The sequence below is a fragment of the Amblyomma mixtum genome, chromosome 10 (genome assembly GCF_055824585.1).
Source record: "Amblyomma mixtum isolate Tamu chromosome 10, ASM5582458v1, whole genome shotgun sequence".
NCBI lineage: Eukaryota > Metazoa > Arthropoda > Arachnida > Ixodida > Ixodidae > Amblyomma > Amblyomma mixtum.
In genome coordinates this window covers 145,348,156-145,369,074 of record NC_143021.1, presented here as the reverse complement: position 1 = coordinate 145,369,074, position 20,919 = coordinate 145,348,156, and the positions used below count along the sequence as shown (strand labels likewise).

General features: G+C 45.1%; 1 pseudogene across 1 annotated transcript; it reads left to right on the top strand.

The window, feature by feature from the left end:
* The first annotated feature begins 10,773 nt into the window (after positions 1-10,773).
* On the top strand, positions 10,774-15,005 carry LOC149327203 (uncharacterized; annotated as a pseudogene). Its single transcript, XR_016286160.1, has 2 exons — positions 10,774-12,619; positions 14,710-15,005. The product of XR_016286160.1 is annotated as an uncharacterized LOC149327203 (transcript).
* Positions 15,006-20,919: the final 5,914 nt, after the last annotated feature.

The window sequence follows — 20,919 nt, the reverse complement described above, 5'->3', positions numbered from 1 at the left end:
TGGAGCCTGTTGAAATGAACGGCGGCGCAAGAAGGACACTAAGAAGGGAGGGCTACTGTCCTTGTTGCGCCGCCGTTCGTTTCATCATAAACCAATTCGCCTTTCAGGCCATTCTGCTCGAGCCTGTCTGCGCATGCGTGACGCGCGAGCACACGCGAGCGGTGCGCAGATATCTGTGCCAGGGTGTCGAACCGGAACCGAACCTGAACCCGAAACCGGAACCGAACCCGAATTTTCACCCGGAACCGGAGCCGAACCGAACCCATATTTTTTTCGCCATCTTGGAACTGAACCCGAACCGGAACGATTCAAAGGAACCGTTCCGAACCGGTTCGGAGCTCGGTTCAGCCCCACTTTTTTTGCAACCCGGCACACTTCTTTTTTTTTTTCAGACAAAATGAGACAGGCTCGCGCGTAGGTTTACCCATCCAAAGCTGTCTGCGCTGGAAAGTGGAAGAATGGCGCCCAGTATATGAGACAACAAAATTGAATGAAGTATGATGTGTGGGAAGAAACCTAATTGACTCTTCTGTAATGTACTAGCGCCAATTCTAAAGCGTTGTAAGTCAGGTTTATGTGAAATCTTGAGTTATTACTTCTCCTCCTTTTCATGTTTGTGTATGGCTTTAATCAAATTGTTAGCACTGATCTTACTCAATAAAGCAGTACAGACACCAAATTTTTGCTTGGGTATTTTCTCTTTTCAAACGATGATTTCGACATTGGTATACATGGAGCACCCTGTGGTATTTGCCTACAGCCAATAAATAATTTATATTCGAATTTCTTCGTGACGTTGTTTTAGTTTCATCAGCAGAACGAGTGCTGTTACGTGTAGTTGAATTTAGGATCACGAAATAAAACGGCAAAAACTCGTTTGTTGTAATTCTAGCCTTTGACGCAGGCTGGTTTCTGTGCAGTAGTGAGTCAGAACAAAGTATCAGCGTCTATATCACAGGTTTGCACGCCTCACGTGACAGTTCAGCTACAAGTCACAACATTTTTCGGTTGATGAAACCGAAAAAGCATGTGAGAATAAATTATTTTCTAAATTATTCAGCGGCCGTAGGCGAATACCGCATAGTGATCCAGGTATCCTAATATCTAAGTCATCGTTTGAAAGAAGAATACACGAATAAAATTTGTGTGCACAGTCCTTCGAGCACCGATTGAGAATGCTGTTGCAAGGTGCGGGCTGCGGACTCAGTGAAGGCTAGGAATTGGGTCTTTATTCAGAGACTTTGACCCAAAAGGAAAGAGGGCCCCAGGCTCTTCGAAGCTACAGACTGTCTCCCCGAGCAGCTGCTCTCTTCCGCGGCTGGAGGAAAACTCTCTTTGTCCGTTGACGGTCGAGTTTTCGAACGCCGTGGTCACGTGACCAAGCCGCGTTTCTTGGAAGAAAGCGTCCTTGGGGGCCGAATCCAGACCACCCCGGGTTCCGATGCGAGAGAAGAGCGGACAGCCGTGACGCTCATAAATATGTCAAGTTCGAGAGGGGTGCGTCTTCGGCTGAACATGAGCCCCGCGTCGGCTACGAGGCCGGCCCCTGCGGCGCCGAGTATAGGTCGGAACGCTCGCGGCACAAAGAGTTTTCCGGAGTTCGCGGGCTCACACGCCAGCAGTGTCTTGCAACGCAATAGACTCCTCCCCCCTATGAAGACCTTCGCCGAGGCTGCGTCCCAGATGCAGGGTCGAGAGAAGGCACTCCGGACGGCCACAGGGCAAATGCATGCGCTCAATTTCGACACACACACACACACACACACACACACACACACACACACACACACACACACACACACACACACACACACACACACACACACACACACACACACACACACACACACACACAAACACACACACACACAAACACACACACACACACACACACACACACACACACACACACACACACACACACACACACACACACAAACACAAACACACACACACACAAACACACACACACACACACACACACACACACACACACACAGCTCCAAGAAAGGGGTTGTTTGTAGTTTTGAAAATAAATGCCCTGAAACAAGTTGGTGGACAAATGGTGCACGACAGATTCACCAGACTCCACCAAGGGCGCAAAGAATTCTGTAGTCGCACAGGCTCCCTTTGATAGACCCCCCAGGAAAGGTTACAAAAATTCTACGCAGTGCAAGTACACCTTCTTCCTAGCAGAATGCTGCACTTGCAAGAATGTTGCAACGCAACAACCCAACGAAGATGTTACCAATTTGTGTCCGTGCAGAAACGAAGCGCCTCAACCTAAGCTATCCAAGTGTATTTTTTTATCATATTCTTTTTATCAGAATAAAACAGGTTGACGTCATCATAATAAGTCATAGTCGTAATTTCTGACTGTACTAGCGAGAATCCACGACTAGCTGTCTTTTTGAAGATACTGAGAAACAGGGGCTCGAGATATATAAAGCGAGTCACAAAGGCTATGTCGAAGAGGAGATTTCAATAAAATATGTTTTGGTATGCTCAGGGTGTTAGAGCTAGTGCTCCCACGAGGCTCTCGTTCGATGGGGGATGTGTGGTGGAGGGGTTCTCGCATATTCTCGTAACATGTAGGAAAGGGAAGGGGGGGGGGGGGGGGCTGGCAAGTCGATTTCGGGACGACGAAAAGGTGTCTGTATGTATATAGGTGCCGATACATGGCAGCTTCGTTTCTCAATAGTGCGCGGGAACGTAGAGGCCTGGAGCACAGACCTTTGGGCTAGTTGGTTCATAGCAGACACGTACAAGCGCAAAAAACACGGACAGACCGGGATCCTTTTGTACATGTGTTTCTGGTGTGGTTTATGAAATTCCTCTGTCGTGTGGCTCTAGGTACATCGGTCAAATTGGCCGATGTCTGAACGAAAGATTACTGGAACACAGGAGGAAGGTAGGCAATTATAGAGACGGTAATCTCTCTGAACATTGTCATGATTGTGCTGAAAAAAATAAGAAACCATGTAAACCTGTCTTCAGCGCATGCAAGATTGTGGCCAAACATAGTTGTCAGGATCTGAGAGAGATAATAGAGACAGATTTGATTAGAAAAGCCGGCCCATCCTGCGTCAGCGCACCTTCTGTCACACTGACTAAAAAGGAAATAATGTTTTTGGGAGCAGCCACGTGATGTCGGCAGGGCTATCAGTTTGACGTCATGCAGCAAGGGGTATATAATTTTGCTTGTGTATCAATAAACCTTCAGTTGAAAGTAAGCGCTCGTGTTGTCCAAGTCTCTTCTCTGTCCGTGTTTTTTGCGCTTGTACGTGTCTGGTAGAGGCCTGGTGCGGCGGTCATGTCGGCGCCCGCGTAAGTGTACTGCGTACGAAAAATTCCCGATTGACTCGAGCTTCAAGGAGACCAATTTCTCGCGCGACGGGGTCTCCGAAATTCCTCAGCTGGAGAGTTGTGTAGATGCAAAATCCACCGGCTTTTCGCCTTATACATCCTCAGAAGGATTATAGCATACACATAGCCGTACATTACATTTCGAGTTTATTTCATTTTTCAGCTCTTGCCGTAAATTCGTCTTTTTGCGGCAGACAATACATAAAGTGGGTAAAGTGAGAACATCTCGCATTAAACAAATTTTTGCATTTTTATGTTATATATCGATGCCACAGAAGAAGTAAACACCATAACAAGGTTGATTAAAACCCATCTAAGTTCTAAATTTTTTTTTGCCCTGAACCCGTTTGAACCCGTTTGAACCGGTTCAGTACGGTCCGAACCGGTTCGAACCGGAACGCAATGTCGCTCTGAAGCCGAACCCGGAACTGAACCCGAAAGGTGTGAACCCGAACCTGAACCGAACCCGAAAAAATTCCGGTTCGACACCCTGCTGTGCATGTCAGATATAGGCGCCTGCGCACTGGCGCCAGCGCGCGCGTCGGAAGCGGGGTCCGGTTAACAACGATCGGAGGACCGCGGGGCTCTCGGGGACTCTTTTTTTTCATGGCTTAAAGTTCTTTCTGGTTCTTTGAAGTTTTCTTGGAATCCTTCCAGCTCTACAACCATCTTTTGTTCACGAATTGGCATACTTTCAGTTGGCTCGGGAGGGGGACGAGCCAACACCAGGAGCATGGAGATGCATACCCCTTTTCGAAGTCTGTCGTGGCGCGTGCTGCGCATGCAAGCGCTCCGCACGTACGCCCAGGAAGTGGTCATCGAGTTAGCCCTTAACTCTCGAGTGATGTTTGTCGGAGCTGGTAGGAAAACGTTAGAGATCACTGCAGCAACCCGCACTGGGAGAATACGAAACCATTGACGTCTCCACGGCACTCATTGTCTCTCTATGCTTCTCTTTGATAGCCTTTGCTCTTTTTTGATACTCTTTGCCCCCTTTGCTCTTAGTTAGCATCGCATTGGCCTCATTAGCACATTTACTAGCAACTTGTCATTATTTGATATCTATTAATCATCCTCATTGATTATGGTTGCCGATTGCAATCACTTTGTTTTACATTTTTTCTTAATAACATTCACTCTCCAGCCTATCAGACCGACTAACGACTTCGGCTTCTAAGTAATCCATCTCAAACTTTTGTTCCAGTAATTATCAGTCATTAAACACATTTCAAACTTTATTTTCACTCCTTTGCTTATTTTCCCACTATTTTACCTCCACGGTTGTTTTTCCGTCCTCTCACTATATCGACGTCCGAGCTATTTCGACGGTTTTTCGACATTTTGGCTCTAATTAATTGACTAATCATGCTATTCAATCAAATTTTTTGCGCATCATCTTCACATCAACCTCTATCGATTACAACCATTCGTTTGATGCTACCTCTCTGAGAACGGCACAACTGCTGCCGAGACGTTTCGATGACACGACTCCGCCAACATAGCCAAGTAATGTTATAGCATTATTAAGGGGTTGTAGCACATGTTTCAAGCGAGACAAAGGGCAGAAACGCTCTTGTACTGATATGACGTTGCACGTCCGGAAGAACAAGAAGTCCATGACTTCTTTAACATTACCTGCGTGGGTTGACGAGCGATAATCACGCGTGACTCGAGAATAGCGTCGCTTGCAATCATTTTATGCGTGAACGCATATCATCATCATCAGCCTGACTACGCCCATTGCAGGGCAAAGGCCTCTCCCATGTCTCTCCTATTAACCTGTCCTTCGCCTGCCACGGCCACCATAATGCCGCAAATTTCTTAAATCCGCCCATGTAACTTTCTGCCACCCCCTGCTGCGCTTGCCTTCTCTTGGAATCCACTCCGTTACCCTTAAGGACCAGCGGTTATCTTGCCTTTCCATTAAATGCCCTGCCCAAGCTCAATTTCTTCCGCTTTATTTCGACTAGGATATCATTAACCCGCGTTCGTTGTCTCACCCACTCCGCCCGGTTCCGATCTCGTAATGTTACTCCTATCATTTTTCTTTCCATACCTCGCTTTGTTGTCCTTAAATTAAGCTGAACCTTTTTTTGTTAGCCTCCATGTTTCTGCCCCATAGATGAGTACCGGTAAGATACAGCTGTTGTATACCTTTGCCTTGAGAGATATTGGTAAACTGCCATTCATGATCTGAGAGAACCTGCCATATGCGCACCACCCTATTCTTATTCTTCTAGAGCAAAATGGTGGTTTGAGCTAGTTGGTACATCTTCAAAATTTCACCAGCGCTGCGACTAGGAACAAGAACAAGTCCTTGTCTTCCTTCTCTGTTCTTGTTCCTAGTCGCAGCGCTGGTGAAATTTTGAAAATTATTCTTCTAGTTCTTTTTCTCTATATCTATATCTATAGTCGGTTGATCGTCGAACCCATGGCCAAGAACATGTTGCCCGGCCGCCACGATACGCGCCGCCAACTCAAGGCCCAGGCTCTGGCTCACATGCACTCCACCGACGAGCACGCCATGTACGTGGACACGATGAAATGCGACTCCAACACATACGTGGCTTGCGGAGCCACGCCAAACACCACCCTCATCAACGCCGACACAGTGCGCACACACTCTTCCACCGCTGCCGAAGAGTTCGCGATCGCGCTGGCCATCGCAGATCCCCGCACACGCATGATATTCAGTGACTCTACACGAGCCATTCAAAATTTATCGACGAACTCAATCTGTCTACCTGCCGCACACATCCTCAGCGGCTGCACTCTCGACCGCACTGTAAGCTTAGTGTGAGTATACGTACCTGCGCACGCGGGGAACTCTGGGAACGAAGGGGTCAACCGTTTTGCCCGAGGCCTAACCAACCGGGCAGCCGGCCCCTCGAACGCGGACGCTCTCGCCAAGGCCCCCTATACTGTGCGGAAATCACCAACTTCTACAAGGAGACAAGTCGCATGTGCCCGCTTCCCCACCTCGACCGAGCGCAAGCCACCATGCTTCACAGACTGCACACCAATTCCTTTCTCAGTCCTTCTAGACTATACCGCATCACTGACGGGGAATACGACCCCGTTTGTCCTAATTGCGACCAGGGAGTGTTTGCAACTAAGGCACACATCCTCTGGGGATGCGAGGGTAACCCGCCCCCACAAACATTACTGCCAACTCCCTCCTCGGAGGGTTGGATCCAACTTCTTGCAAGACTAGGCAAGAAGGCACAGCTCGCACTCGTCTCGTGGGCTCAAGACGTCGCCCCCACGTGCCCTAACTCCAAACCCTCAAGTTTCAAATAAAGTTGCTCTCTCTCTTTTTATTGTTTGTTGCATGCCCGTACATTCTACATCGCCTGTACACTTTCAGTGTTGCCTTGATCTATATTGGTAACCATGTAATTAACCGTGTATATACCCTGAGCTAATTGTTGGTGCAACCTTGTCTTAGACTTCTTGAATTGTTGATTTCGCCTTTATGTAGCCGTGCAGTACTCTTCTTAGTGTTTCTTTTGTAAACCTTCCCTTCCGATATAAATACTCTGCTGTTTTTATGTACAAGCCAATGTTTTGCGAATTCCATCTTTCGGTCCAGCGGACGCACAGGTAGACCGGTTTAATGAAATCAATCTACCCAAGAAGGAAGTTGTGACACACACACAAATACACATACACACATACATACACATACACACATACATAAACGCATACACACATACACACACGCATACACGCATACATGCATACATGCATATATGCATACATGCATGCATGCATACATGCATACATACATACATACATACATACATACATGCATACATACACACATAGAGCCGCCGCGGTGGCTCAGCGGTTACGGTGCTCGGTTACGGTGTCCCGAAAGACGCGGGCTCGATCCCGGCCGCGGCGGCTAGAATTTCTTTGGAGGAGAAATTCTGGAGGCCCGTGTACTGTGCGATGTCAGTGCACGTAAAAGAACCCCAGGTGGTCCAGATTTCCGGAGCCCTCCACTACGGCGTCTCTCATAGCCTTAGTCGCTTTGGGACGTTAAACCCCAGAAACCAACCAAACCAAACATACACACATACATACATACATACATACATACATACATACACACACACATACATACACACACATACATACATACATACATACATACATACACACACATACATACACACACATACATGCACACACACATGCACACACACATACATACATACACACATGCATACATGCATACATGCATACATACATACATGCATACATACATACATACACACACACACATACATACATACATACATACATACATACATACATACATACATACATACATACTTACACACACATACATACTTACACACACATACATACTTACACACACATACATACTTACACACACATACATACTTACACACACATACATATACATATTTACACACACATACATATTTACACACACATACATATTTACACACACATACATACACACACAAGCACGTACGTACGTACATACATACGCAAGTACGCACACACACAACACACGCATCAGACATGACACTGTCTTTTGTAGATAAAACTATGGGGGCCGCTGGCACCATGGAATACCTCGGTGTTGTGTGCGTGGAATACCAATGATGTTAGGTGTCCCCGACAGATGTTGTCAAAGCGTGGTTTACGCAACTGTGGATTTACAGCAAGCGCAGCAAGTTCACTATTTCTCATGGTGCCATTTCATGTTGCTATAATGAGGTACTCACAGCCGCCTTCCGAGAAAAGAAGCAGTTCACTAATCAAGCGGTCGGAAAAAGTGAAAAGTGATTGTTTATCTATGACGGCTCAGTTCGGTGACAACCTCAAAATGACATACCTGTAGCAGTGTAGATCAGCGCTATTGCTTGGAGACCTTCTTTGAGGGGTGTTTGCCGCCGCGTTCTAACGCCTATCGGACTAAAATAACATGGATGCGCCCTCACAATTTCAATAATTTACCGTTGAATTTTTTTCGCCCATACAATTTTTGGTTCCTTTTCAATAACTGAACGCTGGCTGTGACGTCAAATTCGTCTTCAAGTCACGTGGTGCGTAAAAATATTCAGTATTATATTTGCTTGTTCATCTGTTATCATTCCAGCACATGGGTCATTCAGGCCTACGAGTCAGAGGCACTTAAAATTAGGAAGAAACAATATTAGCTGAAGTAGTAGCCACCTAAAGTAGTAGCCACCGCTCAGCCGTTGGAATCAAAACTGAGACTAGCTCAGAAGTAAAAGTTAAATAATTATTGTTTACGAACTACCAAAGAAATTAATTATAAATTCTCCATCTTGTTCCATGTTTACTTGCTCATCACAACAAAAAGAATGCACAAAAATATGTTTATAGTTCTTTAAAGACCTTCAAATTTTTTTATTAATTTGACATATTGTCCCTTCAGTCAGCCTTTTGCTCGAATTTTTTTCTTTAAAAAGTTCATATTCGCCCCGTCATGTCCGCTTGGGATCATCTGGTCTGTCTTTAGTTCCTAGTTCTATGCTTCTCGCTTTTGAACTTATAAGACTGCTGTTGCCTGGAAGCACGATCGTACTGTTCTTACGGATCAGGGTGCAGCATTGCAGGCAACGGGAGGAAGTTCAACGACCTTTCTTACGGGTTTTATGCGAAGCATATTAACGTAGGTTTCGGGCCTTCGCGCGACGCCGGCGGTGGCCACCATTGACCTTGAAGTGAGATCACATGATGTGACGTCACGTGATGACGTCACACCGGCTGCAGATGGGGCCTCATATCGCGCCGTCGGAGCGTCTTTCTGTTCGCCCGAAAGTGCAGCAGCGGAAGTTCCGGTTACGTCGCTTCAAAAGTAAATAGTAAGAAAACAAAAGTTACATCTTATATGTTTGTTAAAACGTATTGGAATTAAGTTAAAACGTATTGGAATTATATGTAAAGCAAAAAGATTTTGTTCAAAAAATGTTTTTGCTGCAATAAAACTTGCTCCCAGCAATCGAGTTCCTACATCGGCTGCGTTTGTCGCGCCGCCTTTACTGCGTTTAGAAATAAAACAAAAGCAGCAAGCAACTCGCGCGCGTTGTGGTGTGATTCACAAGGTTGGACTTTCTGTTGACAAAGAAGGTACTTTTACTATTCCTAGGGCATTTTCAGAATAAAGGTGTGAACAGCAGGCAGTGTTTGCAAACATCATAGGGGGCGTTCTAGAGTTGTATACGGAACAGCGTGGTCTACTGTCGTCTGCTGCGGTACGTGTTTCGCTTTAGATCGCGCCATTTGTGAACTTTTCGCGTATAGCTGTGTAGGTTGTCTAATTTGAATGATTGCATTAGCGAGGAAATCTGGCATACGCGGCAGCACTAGCAGCACTTCGGACTTTGAGAAGTTTGTGCAACACCGTGCAGTTGGAGGCGCCTGTTGGGAGCATGCCCGCATTCATTTTTGAAACAGCGCAACAAAGACGGGACGTGGAAACTGAGGGGTAAAGACAAACAGGTTTGTCTTTACCCCTCAGTTTCCACGTCCCGTCTTTGTTGCGCTGTTTCAAAAATGAATACGTACCAACTTGCCCAAATTTCTGCTTTACTCAATGCCCGCATTCGCCACACATTCATCGGGACGTTTAAAAAAAACATAGCTTCTAAATGACGTTACATACTCTGTAAAACTTTTCTCCAAAGCACTCGCCAACTGCTAACGAACGAGCGCCTTGATAGGTAGGTTGTGAAATGAGAAAAATATCCCTGCAAGTTTTGTTTAAATGCGTCGCACTCCCGCCCGGTACCTCCTGCCAAAGCTGACTGCCGGGTACCGCTGTTTTAAAAATACATGCCAATGAAAATGCAGTTTCATATTTTCACGTTCATGTGCACCCGGGAGCGCTGTAAACATTTCTGAAAGCAGTACGTACCTTGTAGCATGTTTTCGATGCACTCGTGCAGGCAGGGCTCATGCATCGCCCATATAACATTATTCTGTGTCAATGTGATCACCTAATCCCTCAGGTATAGCACACCTGAGAAATGATAATTTCCAACCATACTAGAAATTTAGCACAAGTAACCGCTGTGTTTTGCGTTGCAATAAACCAACCACTGTGTTACTATACATATATGCACAAAACGAAAATTTTCTTTTTAGGCAGAGGAGGAGGAGGATTTATTGACGGGAAAGGCAGAGAGGTTGTCCGGAAAAATGAATATCTGGCCTGCTACTCAAAATGAATGAATGAATGAATGAATGAATGAATGAATGAATGAATGAATGAATGAATGAATGAATGAATGAATGAATTTTGAGAAATGACCCTCAAAACATTAACATGTTCCAGCAGTGGCTCGTCACTCGCATCATCTCAACTTTTCCGATGTATCACTTTACTTTGAAAACTTGCGTCCGCGCTGCATTTGACGCAGCGGCAGGTACTCAAAGGAAGCGATCCATCGGAAAAGTTCAGATGATGCGAGTGACGAGCCATACCCAGACCTGCGGGTTGGCCGGCCCCTGCAATCGGCAGTAGTGTCGCCTTCCAATCACCCTTTCTACTTTTTTTTTTCTTCCCTCTTGCCGCATTCCTGGCGCGCCTGGAAATCTTTCAGCGCCCGTCTTTTTCGTCTGCGTGCGTGCGCGGTTCCGCCGTGCTCGATTTCTTTCCGAGTTGCAGGAGCTTGTTGACGTTTCAAGTTTGGCCTGAAAAAGAAATTCAATTAAAAAAAAACTATGCTTGCTCCTTCCGAAGAAGACCTTAGCTTCGGTTGGCAATGCCTCCGGGATGTTTCTGCTTCGACAACAGACACTGTCGTTTTGCGAAGCGACATTCCCAGCGAAGAAAGGGCCTCGGAGTGGGTGAAATGTTACAGCGCTGCTACGAACACATCATGGATCATCTGCAGCGCCCAAAAGGAGGGAAAATGTCAAAAGTAGGTCTGCATTGTTTACTCCGCGCTTTCTGCAGTTTGGCACATATTTTTTGTGCGGTTATGACCCGGTTAGCCTGCAAACGCATAAAAAATCTCTAACAGTTCATGAAAATCCTGTAAGGTAACAAACTGCCAGGGAATTTAATTATTGCTCTCTGCAAATTGTTTTAGTCAACGTTAACTGTCAATCCAAACCTGAACAGTTAGCTAGAATCTAAATGTGCTACCTTGCCCCCCTCCCCGTGGTGGGGGGCATCGAACCGCAAGGTTGTAGGCGAGTTGCAGCTTTGCAGGAAAGCAAGCTTGAAGTGACGAAATATAATCTAAACAGCAGTAGTTCACAACCACAAGCTACCTTTCCCACAATATTTCCCCATCTTGGTCGAACAGCATCTCAAGAGGTGCATTCCATAACTGCAAGGTACTTTTTGTTCAAAGTAAGTTCTCGCGACACAAAATCACGGTTAACATGCGATGCAGGAAAGCTACTTTATCTGGAACGAAAGTGCTGTTCAGAAACAGCTTAATTATAACGTGGCCATCAGCATAAATTTGTTGCAGGCTAGACTTCAAACATGATTAATGATTTGTAGTTATGTTCTTTTGACTAGTTTTTTGTGTACTATAATTTAAGTTTGGAGAAAGTCACACGCATTGTCAGAGCAGTGTGGCAGGATACATTTAAAAATAGCTTACACGATGCAGTTTTTAACAATGCTATCGAAATATGCACACCTAACGCTAGTTTAGTCCACTGTTTATCAATGTGCAGATTAGAAAATTGAAGAAAGTGGTGTGTTATAGGATGAACATGTGTCCTTTGCAGAATGGTGTGTCACAAAGTTTGGAGGTGCCACCTCCATCACCTCAACAAGAAAAAATCCTCCAAGCGAACAACGAACTGCAACGCAATGATCGACATAAAGATCAAAAAAGTAAACTACAACACGCAGAAGAATGATGCGTATCTGCGAAGAGCCCCCCGCTGTGTGCAGTGATCAAGTTACACACTGTGCACAATCACGCAACAGCAAGTGCAGCTGCTCTTCGCCTTCTGCGATGCAGTGAAGGCACAAAACAACTTTTTAAATATCAATACTTCGCCGATGGACTTACCCCGGCTGATGCGATACGCCTTCACGAAGCATCTGTGTGTGTTGAGGGTGACACTGGAAGCCTGCTGAAACTTGCCAGTGGTGCACTCAATCCAACCAAAAGGGCTGTTTACCACATGTACGAGAGCTGGCGACAGCAGCACTACGGCCCAGTTTCCGAACCACTGGGGAGGCTGCAGGAGAAGATTCCTGAGTATGCTGAACAAGGTAAGCGAAGACAGGTGCAGGTCCTGATAATAGATATCTCAGTGTGAGTGATACAAACCTTTGTACAACATGTTAAAAGAAACCCCCCCTTTTTTTTTCTTGGATGCCACTTGCAAGTGGGAATAAAATGCTGCTGCTTCGGGAAGTTTACTTCTGACCCTCCTCAAGGGTTCTTTTCTGTATATCACCCTGTGGCTAATAAGCAGCCATTTCAGTATGACGGCTAAACCTATTTTGTAAGAGTTTCCAGTCTAGTTACTTTGCTCAGTGACCACAGCACGGGAGCATCCATGTACAATGCTGCTAAACTAGCAATACAGCAGGACCTCATGTCTCTCGTAACTAAAAGCAGGCTGAGTTGTGATGTCCTCCAGCAGTCTCTTACTCTGTGCCACTTCAACACAAACTGGCGCACTCAGCACAAGTGCAGAGCTGAATTGAGAATCAATAGTTATGGACACAACATTAGACCATATGAGAACAAGAGAGAAGGTCGCCACTTTTGCCAGGTTGTGTTGTTGTAAGCAGACACATACTTCAAGCTAAATGCATTATTACTGCCCTGGAAGAAGTGAAACAAGTTCAAATATGTGTCTCATTAGCCTACTGAATGTACTGATGAGGGTGGACAATTAACAGCAACAATGTAGTAAGCATGATCGCTTTCTCGATTGCGACACATAGATACTGCTTAGCAATACCCCTAACTGGGAACTAAAAGCACCTATTAATAAATAAGAAAAATTTTTCAGCTCTCACCTTGTTTACACAAAGATGCAAAAATGTTGCCTACCATAGTGCACCTTTAGCAATGTATTTAACGGCAAAAATTTATTCAGGCCTGTGATGTCAGGAGATAGCTTTCTTCAACACAACAAGTTAGTGACAAATATTTGTTCTGCACACTACAAAAGCAATATGCCCTAACGCTTTCAGCCAATTATTGTGCTTAGAGAAAACTACAATGTAGCACATCCACCTAGCAGGCAGTGAGCATAAATATGTGAACAAGCATATCTGGCTTACATGGCTGAAGGCCCGACTGAAAATGGGTCCTTTCATAAAATGCTAGGATGACCTAATACAGCATGAAAATTTTGTTAGTGAAGTGGCCAGCAAGTATTAATGCACGAGGAATAATTTTGATGCCTAAAATGCAGTCTTGCTTATAGGTGATACAGCCAACACCTGAACAGAGGCCACGGAAATGGCAACTTAAAAAAATATTTGCACTGGAAAGGAATATTGCATGGCCACCAAACTTAAGAACATCATCATCATCATCAGCCTGACTACGCCCACTGCAGGGCAAAGGCCTCTCCCATGTCTCTCCAATTAACCCTGTCCTTTGTCAGTTGCCGCCACTGCATCCCCGCAAACTTCTTAATCTCATCTGCCCACCTAACTTTCTGCCGTCCCCTGCTACGTTTGCTTTCTCTTGGAATCCACTCCGTTACCCTTAAGGACCAGCGGTTATCTTGCCTTCGCATTACATGCCCTGCCCAAGCCCATTCCTTCCTCTTGATTTCAACTAGGATGTCATTAGCCCGTGTTTTTTTCCCTCACCCACTCCGCCCTCTTCCGATCTCTTAACGTTACACCTATCATTTTCATTTGCCATACTTGTACATACAGTACAAGCATGTTTTTGGTAAAAAAAAAAATTAGGAGTTAACAGTTGAGTATTTTTTAGCACTTTGATAAAAACTTGCAACGGTGCTGATGACAATGTGTTGAGAGTTGTTTTAATTTTATTTTGCACATTTAGCTGTCTTATTTTCCTGGTGAGATGAAAGTGGACAGCTAGTAGCAATACAAAATGTTAGATTATTCAGGCACCTAACCCTTTGTTCCATAGAACAAAAAATCTCACCTGACAATACCCATCTCTCATTTTATTGTCCTTCCTACCACATAAATATTTTGTTTTCAATGAAAATATGCTCTTCGTCCACATAAGAGTAATCCATTGATGCAGGAAAACTTCAATTTGCTCTCAGTCTCGCATGAAGGTGATAATTTGTTTTGCAACACAAACTATGCTTTCATGTTATGCCATACTAAACCGTCAAAACCCGCTTTTTCTGCAGGAGTTGATGTGAAGGTGCACTCAGAGGGAGGGGCATGAAGCTGGGCAGTTCTCCTGGTAACTCCAATCATGAGGCGTGCCCAGCTGCTTGAATCATCCTCTGAAGTCATCTTCGTTGATTCCACGGCGTCATGTGACTCAACAAGAAGCAGCGTGACAGTTATGCTGACAGCGACACCAGCTGGTGCTGTACCCATAGCAGTCATTGTGCACAGCAGCCAGACTACTGAGGGCTACTCAGCTGGCTTCGAGCTCATGAAGCACAACTACCCCTTTTGCTTCGGAGGCTGCGAGGTGGGCACAGGAAAATTGCAAATCATACTTACTGCATGTTGTTTGAAAGAATGCCAGGTAACGCTAGATTACATGAGTTAGGCAACATTGGTTCAGAATATGGGTCTGCTCTAGCCTCTACTTTCTGCAAGCTCCAAGAGGCACTGCTTAACAATATCAGCATTTGCTACAAGCCATGCCTACAACTTTTAAGCTTCACAGCTGCAAGAGGCGGTGTGACACTCTGCAAACCTTAAAATCTTGGACTTTTCATCTTGTTTGATAAAAAAAAATCTGAGTTAATGCAAGCCCATACAAATGCTGCCTAAACTCCTGCTTGTACAACCTGTCAGGTCAGTAGCAGTCCATTTCATTTAAAATCTGAGCCACAAATGAACAAGCTGTAGAGCTGAAGTGTCTGACATGTGAACTACACTGTGTAAATGTCACCTCTACATTTAAATATCAAACTGGATATAGATTACGCATGCACAGAGTTAGGACCCTTTCAGTAATGCCATCAAAACCGAAGTGAAAAATATCATCATAGCAACATAGGGTAATGTAGCAAGGTTATCTGGTTATCAACTTATCCGGCACCCGCAAATATCTGTCATGGGAATGACTTAGCTGTTGCATAGCTGTCAGTATGTGGCTGTTTCTTGTCTGCAAGCACCAGAGACTTTCATGACTGACAACAGTGCTGCTGAGAAAGCAGCAATTCTTGACAACTGGCCAGAAGCCAGGCAGCTCCTATGCCACTTTCATGTGGCACAGGCTGAGTGGCGGTGGCTGACGCTTGCCAAGCATGGTGTCAGCCCAAGTGAAAGGAAGTCATTGATGGCCATATTTAAAAAGTTATTCATAATCAGTGGTCTAAAATTTGAATGCATACAGAAACAGCAGTGAGAGACTGATTCAGAAGAAAAAGTTTTATGGTTCTAGGGGGTTTAATATCACAAGGCGACTTAGACTATAAAGGACGCCGCAGTGAAGGGTCTGAAAATTTCGACCACCTGGGGCTCTTTAACATGCACTGACATCGCACAGTACACGGGCTCCAGCATTTCACCTCCATCTAAATTCGGCCACCGCGGCCGGGATCGAACCCGCGTCAGATGGTCGGGTCAGCAGCCGAGCACCGTAAAGGTGAGCCACAGCGGTGGCAAGGCCAGGTACTGTGCCACTGATACTACGTCACAGGATGATGTCTCACAAGTTGCATAGTGCATGCATGCTGTGCAGGCCTATGGTATTTGGTTGGAGAACGGGTGCTATGGCATGTCTGGTGCATGACGACACAGCCAATACATTGACCACTTGTGTTTCAGTTTGTAGGCATCATAGACACACAAAGTAATTGCAAAAAGTACAGCCAAACACAGCAGAGTTTTTGCCTCTCAATTCAGCATATGAAAGATGCACTAAAAAATTGTGGGGCTACTTATGCCGCACAGTAGCGGCAGCATAAGTATCAGTGACAAGCAAGCATAACAGGGACCATTTGCAACTGTGGCAAGAGACAATACTGTTCAGATAAGGAGCTGTACTACACAACCTCATTATCATAGACAGCGGTATACAGTCGAGCCCACTTATAATGAACTTGACGGTCATGTGGATTGGGTTCGTTGTATCCAAAGTTTGTAGTCAGGGGACTTGCCCCATTACAGCTCAAAAATACAGCCAGACAAAAGTGACAGTTATTTCTTTAAAAGGTCTGCTGTGCATGCCTGTTTCTTCAAAGCAGACCCTATCAAACCGCTTTGTAAGCTCTCCAGAATGGTCATGTGCTCCTGGCCAAGCCCTAAGCAGCAGACGAGCTGTTTCAATGACGTGGTAATACCGTTGGTAAATGAGGCGCTCACGGCAACTGGCGAAAGCCCTCGTCTTCAATCCTCAAAAACGTTGTCAGGGTGCAGCGACAAAGCTACTGCAGCGCATGAGCACTCATAATGTACAGTATACATGACCCTTCTGTAAAGCTCTCAAGTAAAGCATAGAGCTCCAAATAAAGCTATAGCTTGCCGTGACTACTAGGGTCTTGAAGCAATCTTTTTACCAGAATACAGTTGAATAGGCCTATAAACCAGATGGGAAATAGCACCTTACCAAAAAACAATGGCTACTACTTTCAATCATACGGCGCACATTGTTCAAGAGCTCTAAACAAGGGTGACACAAGCTATCTGCCACCTACGAACTGGCTGGATGCGGCAGCTGCGCAGAGAGCAGAGATCCGATTGGACAAGCGATGAATCACGTGACTGGGTGGGCCTGCAAGGCACACCTCGTGACCGGTATTCAAGCTTCTCAAATCACTGTCATTGACTAGGCACCGGCCGTGTGCAGCAGTTTGCTTTCAACGCTGCCCCTGTCTAGCGCTTACCATGCTTCTGTTTCCACTTTAAACGCTTTACCCAACAGGCGTGCACGCAAGCACCGACTGACCCTGTAGCCTGTTGGAGCGCACCTGGCCGGTAGTTTAAGTTTCAAATCCACTTTTCTTAATTTATTTATTTGGGGGGGAGAGACAGGTACATTTTCTTTGGGAGATCACAGTAGCTGGGAGGCTGTGGGAGTGAGCTTACAGCGCCTCCTTGTTAGTTATAACAAAGTTATATAGCCAAGGTTGTTCGTTTTTGATGGTAGCTCTATCTCATTTGTAGTAGCTGTTCGTTATAACTGCGGTCATTATAAGTGGGCTAGATTGTATTCGTGATTTCTGAATTCATGGAAACCGATGGCTGGCATCAAATTATCCATAAAAACCAGCAAATTTGGAAAAGGGAGCCTTGAAATGATTCAGTAGGCCTGTTAGGGTTATGTCTCCAGGTGCTGCAAAATGGCACAGTAGCAGGTGGAACTGATTCTTTGTCTTTCTGGTGTCACCTTTTTTTTAACAATCCCACTGATGCCAAGGAAAGTCCTGAACATGCACTTGACTTTACACCTGTCTCACCATTCACGGCAAGTATGGACTCTGCCCAGAGAAGATGGCTGCTTTCTCTCAGGGTCATAATGTAACACCAGGTAGCCCCAGCGGTGACCTGGAACAAAAAGTTTGTACATTTATGAGAAACCCTATGTAGCTCCATGAAAATGTCAGTGCACTCCCAGTTCTGAAGAGTGGTCAGAATCTTGATCTGAAATATGGCAATAAAATGACCCATAACAAGAGTTAAAATCTGCTGCCGTGCTTGTAACCAATTCAAGAAGTTGAATTTTGGTAACAGCGTTTCGTACAGGTCTTGTAATCCTGCATGAATGCTTGCTCAATCATTGCCAAGGCCTTCATGAAACTTTTCCGAATGTGTGTCCAAAATTAACGCACCTGCTCATTCTTCCTGGAATCTGTAGGCCGAATTGACAAACTCAACGTACGTTTGAATAATTGTAGCAATTTTGTTCTTGTTCATAACTGAGTGAAGTTTTTACTATCCCGTTGAAGCTATACTAGTGTTTCCTCCTGCTGCTGGACTGCAATACAGCAACCGCTCTTGAGATGGCAGCACCAGTGATGAAAATTTTGGACAGTGACTAATAATAAAGCTAAGCTCTTAGACTGCATGTAAATGTTTGGAATGCACTTCTTATAACTTGGTTCATAACTGAAATATGAAGCTTTTCTATGTACTACACTATTGTTTAAGTGCTTCTGATTGGCGCTATTCCTTTTTTTTCTTTTTGTGGCAACCCTGCAGATCATGTATGCTGATAGTAAAGAGGCATTGGAGGCCGCCAAGCGAGACCTTCGCTCCCAAAAGCACGAGGGCTTCATCACCCACACGGAAGCGCTACTGGAGAAGGAAGAAGAATGGGTGCTGCTCCTCCGACTGTCGGCAAAGACACGAGGCCACAACACCAACAACTATTCAGAGGCCTCGATTAGGGTCCTAAAAAACATCATCCTGCATAGAACTAAAGCATTTAATGTTGTGGCCCTAGCCGAGTTCCTCACTGTTGTGTGGGAGAAGTATTTCTTGCATCGAATACTTGACCATGCCCACTCACGTGTGACTGGGCACATGCTGCAATATGAGAGACTTCTGAAAAAACTGCCAGAAGGTACCGAAAACAACATCAGGTGTGACGGAGATGGGCATTATTTCGTCCCAAGTGGCAGTGCAGAGAGCAAGTTTTACAAGGTGTACTCTGACATCGGCCTGTGCACCTGCTGCTCTGGACAGCAGGGTGCATTTTGCAAACACCAGGCACTTGTGTACAAAGTGTTTGGTGGGATATTTCCAAATGCACCTCTGCTGACTAGAGACGGTCGCTACAACCTCGGAAAGCTTGCTCTCGGAGATAACTGCCCTGGCATTGATTTCTTCGAAGGCCTCCATGAGAAGACACAAGCGCTGAAAAATGCTGTGTGCGGCGAGGCTCCCACCGATGTTCTTGGAACACTCCCTCTACCTCAACAGGTGCTACTACCCAGTACAGCCCTCCAGAAAGTAGGGAAACCTCCAGTGCTCAACCACTGAACCAGGTTTGCTATGGCGCTATACATTTGCAAGACAAATTACGGCAAATCTATGTTAACCGCAGTCATTATAAACCATAGTCATTGATGACAAGTGCATACATTTTTTTGTGGTGGAGAATTTAAAATTCTGTGAACTCATAAAGAAAATGTGCAACATTTTGCAGGAAACATAACACACAAAATAAATACACGTTTATTTCTGAAACAACCCTCGTACTTCAAATGTACCTTCAGTAAAATAGCATGTGCTGGTTGTAGTTGACCATCAGGTAATACTTGGTATTCCCTTCACTTGAAGAATGGTGCTTGTTTGACACAATGTCTCCCAGTGACTGATTTATCCTCTAAGTCTGCCATGGCGCACAATCCTACACATGCTGTTGTGGCCATGCATGCAAGCCAGGCACAGCCATGCATCAGTCTGGCCTCGGACTTCCCTCACTCGTCAATGTACAGCATGGTACCATAGAAGATATAAACCCAAGAATCGATGTTGAGCATTGTTTGAAACTAGAAACGTTTTGCCATTACCATTAATGCTTCTTTCGAAAGATGATGCACTATCATGACTTTTCCTATACATGACTGTGAACGTGTTGCCACTACAGCCGCCAAGCTCAACACGTTCACTTGCTTATGTATATGCAGAGGTCTAGCATGTCACAGCATCACCAAAACTGTACAACAATATGCCGGCTTTCACGGGAATTTAAAAAAAAACAGTCACATTTTTATTATTGTCTCGCTCCGATTGGTGACCGCAATAACAAAAAATGAAATTGTGGTTACTAACAAGAATTCTGCGGAAATTCTTAATTATGAAATTTTTCCCCCAAAGCAGGCGGACCTAACAACAGTTCATGCACATTTTAGCCCATGCAGGAAGTAAATTTAAATTTAGTGTAGAGGCCAAGATGGCACTGTTCGTGAAGCCATCCCACGATCAGACGATGTGCTTGCACCATCTGCATGGCTCATCATCCTCCTTTCCCATTCCTCTCTGTTGCCCACAGCAGCAACAGCCTGCATGCGCCGAATGGCATGCTGCCTCTTAGCAGCCATGATTCTGTTGCTATTGGCATATTAAAGAAGGTTTATGAATAATACGTTACTTCTGCCACATATGCATCACAAAACTTCGCTCATTTTTCGACGGAAGAAAGTTTAACAAATCCTGTCATGCTAGTATCTTTGACAAGTATCAGAATCACACAGCTCAGCTTCCTCTTCGCATGCAACAGATTATAACAATCAGCCCATCGGTAGGCAAACAGCAGCGTTTAAGCAAAAAATTGTTGGTTTTCTTGTGTGTGTTTCAGGAACTGGAGGAAGACCCTTTTGAAGCCCTCATAGAAGCCTTTCGGCACCTAAAGGCTGAAGTTAACAACGACCCGACATGCATGAAGCACACAGCCAGACTGGCCAAAAACTGAAAAGCCTTCCGAACAA